The sequence below is a fragment of the Mastomys coucha genome, chromosome X (assembly GCF_008632895.1).
Source record: "Mastomys coucha isolate ucsf_1 chromosome X, UCSF_Mcou_1, whole genome shotgun sequence".
Classification (NCBI taxonomy): domain Eukaryota; kingdom Metazoa; phylum Chordata; class Mammalia; order Rodentia; family Muridae; genus Mastomys; species Mastomys coucha.
The window spans coordinates 41,619,337-41,624,177 of record NC_045030.1 but is presented as its reverse complement, the minus strand read 5'-3'; the positions used below and the strand labels follow the sequence as shown (position 1 = coordinate 41,624,177).

At 40.1% G+C, this 4,841-nt stretch overlaps 1 long non-coding RNA gene across 1 annotated transcript in view; it reads right to left on the bottom strand.

The window, feature by feature from the left end:
* LOC116092079 overlaps window positions 1-4,841 on the bottom strand; it is a 25,488-nt gene that overhangs the window by 15,787 nt on the left and 4,860 nt on the right. The gene's annotated exons all lie outside the window — the stretch shown is intronic.

Below are 4,841 nucleotides of genomic sequence, written 5' to 3'. Positions count from 1 at the left end.
GCTGAGCATGTATGAGGCCCTGTGTTTCTCTGGCAGAATTGCAAATAAATTAATTAATTAACAAAGTTCAGAATCTAAAATAATGGCAACAACAGATGCTAATGAGAATGTGGAGCCATAGAAACCCTCACCCACTGCTTGATGGCAAGGGAAAGTGGTTCAGCCTTGATAGGATAGAGCCTGTCAAGTTCTTGCAAGACTAATATGTTAACAAATGACTCAGAAACTGCCAAGTTCAGTGTTTTTCCAAATGAACTGAATACTTGTGCCCCCACAAAGCCGTGACTATGAATGTTTATCACAATTTTATTCATAATTGCTCAAACCTCAAAGCAACCAAGGTGTTCTAAATGCAAATGTACAAAGGAACAGTGATTTATCAAGAAAATGGAATATTTGGCACGTAAAAAAAAAAAAAAGCAGAAACAGCTGTCAAGCCATGGAAAGACATAGAAGACACTTTAGTGAGAAAAAATAAGACATTTGAAAAGATGAAATACTTTATAGATCCAGCTATTGACATTCTGGTAAAAGGCAAAACCATGGCAACAATAAAGAGATCAGTGGTTGCCAGGGAGCTAAATGCAAGGTAGAGATGGACTGGCAGAATGTGGGAGAGGAACTATGCTGTGTGATACTATATAGTGAGTGGGTATTGTAGAATGTTCAGTGTACATCACTGGTGGGAACTATGGACATTTTGCAGTAATGAGGTGTCAGTGTGGATTCACCAACTTAAATGGATCACTGGTGGGGATGCTGATTGTGAGAGAGCTTACACCTGTATGTAGAATGAGATTATATGAAAAACCTGTGGATCTTCTGCCCAGTCTTACTCTAAAACGAAACCTGATCTACAAACATCTTACTAACCTTAAAGGTTCATTTTGTTCAGAAGGAAGTTATTGGTGGAGTGCCACATCCTACTAGGAGAAAACTCAGATGCCTGGAACAGAGGGTTTTCACTGTAACAATTTCTTGGCCGTATACGATGCAAACTTGGAGTCAGTCTGAATAAATTCAAAATCCTTCAAAGACGTCCTGAGTCTTTCAAAGCCATCCCAGAGTATTCCATCTGTTATTCTAGCTTTTAGTTAGCTACTTTTTCATTATTAATTTGCTTTCTACAAAAAAGCTTTATGTATTCACTTACCCTCTCTGCCCTTCCCCTGATCCTCTAATACTCAAAATTTCCCTAAGTCACTGTCACAAGTCACCCTAAGTCAGTGGTTCTCAAACTGTGGGCTGTGACCCCTTTGGACGGATTGAATATCAGATATCCTGCACATGAGATATTTACATTATGATTCATAGCAGTAGCAAAATTAGTTAGGAAGCAGCAATGAAATAATTTTACTGTTGGGGGTCACCACAACACAAGGAGCTCTATTAAAGGGTCAGAGCATTAGGAAGGCTGAGAAACACTGGTCTAAGTACAAGGCCCTTCATTTTCCTGCCCACAAGATAAACACAAAACCCCCTTGGAGTTTTTTGGACGGATGGCAAGATGGAAGGGAGGTATATGGCTTTAGTTATAGGAACATTGGGTTGAATGCTTTCTATATGCTGGGAATTGTGTCTTATACTTTTTAAAAAGTTAAACAAAAGTTATAAATAAAGTATAGATGACCTGGAGCCATGAAAACAGAATGGAGTGTCCCATGAACCTTCGTTTGTCCCCATAGTTAAAGGTTACATAACTACAGAACAATAGCAGAACTAGGAATTCGACACTGCTCTAATGTGAACATTTTATTAGACGAGTACTTGCCAATCAATGGCCATAAACAACTATTCCATCAGCACCAAACTTCCCAGGAGCTACTCTCATAGAACCATGCCTGCCTTAGTTCTCAGCCACACAGCCCTAAACCCCAGCACCCATTGTCTTCAATCGCTCCACTTTTGTCACTAAAAGAATGTTCAATAAACAGAAGGATATAGTATGTAGCTTTGGAAATAGGCATTCCCCTTGACATCATCTAAATCTTTACCAAGCCCATAGTTCTAAAGATTCCCCTGTGTCTTCTTACAACTACTAGAGAGGATGAGAAACAACCTTCCATCACCCCCTCCCCCAAATTCTCTAGGCAACCCATCACACTGCTCCAGTAACTCCACCTTTTAAATATACTGTACCCTGTGCACTATACGCTCTCACCCATCAACCACATCATCCTAGTCAAAGCTTCCACATGATTTCCCACCTAAAAAACTCTGGCAGCTTCCCACATCTCCCCATTTTTAGTAGTTCCTCCAATGACAGTAAAAACCTCATCTAGTCTCCCACCCAAATCCTTCAGGGGCTCCCTAATATTCTTAAGGTATACCTATGGCACTGAAGCCTTATCAGTGTGATCCCTCCTTGCCTATTTGCCATGACTCATCTCGAGCCTGTCTGTTCCTATCTTACCCAACTCTAACCCTTAAGAGTCCAAGTGCAGGGATGGGGGAAGGGACTCTGTGAGTGGGGTACTTGGAGGAGGGGCAATGTTTGGGATGTTAATTAATTAATTCATTAAAAACAGGAGTCAAAGTACACAGGTAAATGCACTTGGGTGCAAGCCAGGTGGCCTGAATTTTATCCCCAGAACCCACAGTCGAAGGAAAGAACTGATCGCCGAGAGTTGCTTTCTGAGTTCCATGTGTGTACTAAGGCATAAGCATGCACTCACTAAAAAAAAAAAAACAAAAAATTAAAAATATTTTTAAAAGTAGAAGATTGAATTAATTTTCTATTCCCACTAGCATGAATAAGGTCTTTCTCCTCATTCACTTTTTTATTCCCTCATACAAAACATCTAAACACAGCCTCCATTCCTCTCCCGTCTCCCCTAGATCCACTGCCCTTCTGTTTCCCTTCAGAAAAGAGCAGGCCTCCCAGGAATATCAACCCAATGCGGCAAAATAAGATACAATTAGACTATGCACACACCCTTGCTGGACTATGCAACGCATTAGGAGGAAAAGGGTCTCCAAAGCAGGCAAAAGAATCAGAGACAATCCCATTCTCTGTTGGGAGTCCTACAAGGTCAGTAAGGTACACATCCACAACATACGTAGAGGACTTAGTTCAGACCTATACTCCATAAATGTCACTTCAGTCTCTGTGAACCCCTAGGAGCGATGCTGACTCCTACAATCCTACTGTCTTTTTCCTTCCCCCTCCTCTTCTGAGGGTTTTCCTGAGCTCTGCCTAGTGTTTGGCTGTGGGTCTCTATGTCCCTTTCCATCAGCTGCTGGATGAAGACTCTCTGATGTAGGTTGTTACTCCTTATTCTTGCTAGTTTTTTTTTTTTTTTTTTTTTTTTTTTTTTTTTTTTTTGGTTTTCTGACTAGGGTGAAGTGGATTCCTCATGTAGATTTGATTAGCATTTCTATGATTGCTAATGAAGTTGAACATTCTGGTCATGTATTTATTGTCCATTTTGCAATAGCATCTGTCCATTTACCCTGCTCATTGGCTAATTGGATATTTTTCTTTCTTGATGTTTAATTTTTCAAGTTCTTCATATTTTTCTAGATATTAATACCCTGTTGCTTGAATATTTAGCAAATAATTTCCCATTCTACAAGATGTCTCTTTACTCTGTTGATTGTTCCTTTTACTGTCAAAGCCTTGTAATTTCATATAATCTCAGCTATCAACTGAAACTCTTACTTCCTGAATTATTAGAGTTCTCAGAAAGTCAGTGCCTATGTCTAGGTCTTGAAGTGTCCCCCCCCCTGCTTGCTTGTAGTACTTTTAGTAACTTAGATCTTTTGTTAAGGTCTTTGATCTATTCTGAATTGATCTATGCACAATGAGAGATAAGGAACATAATTTAAGTCTTCTCTGGGTTTCCTGGCACCACTAAGATGTGCCAGCACCTTTGTGAAGAATCAGATATCCATAGCTGCTTCAGCTTATGTATAGATCTTCTAGTCTATACCATTCTTCTGTTTTGTGCCAGTATCAAATTGATTTTTAAAAAAGATTTGTTTATTTTTGTTTTATGCTTATGAGCACCTGCATGTATTGTATATCACATGCATGCCAGTACCCACAGAGACAAGAAGAGGGCATCAGATCCCCCTGGAACTGATAGTATAGGTGGTTGTGAGCTACTATGCAGGTGCTGGGAACCAAACCTGGGTCCTCTGCAAGTGCTCCTCACCACCCACACATCTCTTTAGTCTCCATGCTGGCTTCTATTGTGTGGCTCTGTTTGAAATCAGGCATCACAATGTCTCTAGCATTACTCTTTGTCTCAGGATTGTTTTGACTGTTCAGGGACCATTCATGTTTACATATTAATTTTATAACTTTTTCTGTGAATAATTTAATTAGAATTTTGATAGGATTTTATGTAATTTGCATAGTTTTTTTGTAATATGACCAATTTAACAGTAATTACTTTGATACAGGAACATGGGAGAGCTTTCAATTTGTTTTTGTTTTTGTTTTTCTGAGACAGGGTTTCTCTGTGTAGCCCTGGCTGTCCTGGAACTCACTCTGTAGACCAGGCTGGACTTGAACTTAGAGATCTACCTGCCTCTGCCTCCCAAGTGCTGGGATTAAAGGCATGTGCCACCACTGCCCGGTGAGCTTTCAATTTTAATGGCTTTCAATTTAATTTCGGTATTGGGGATTAAACTGCAGGCCTTACACATGCTAAGCAAGAATACAACCACCAAACTATATCCTCAGCTCTTTTTCTATTATTAATTTTGAGATGGAGTATCATTACATTGCCCAGACTGGCCTTGAGTTCATTGTATAAGCCAGGCAGGCCTTGCACATGTAATTCCGACCCTGGCCTCCAAATTGCTGGGATCACAGGCCTGTGCCACTGGTTGCA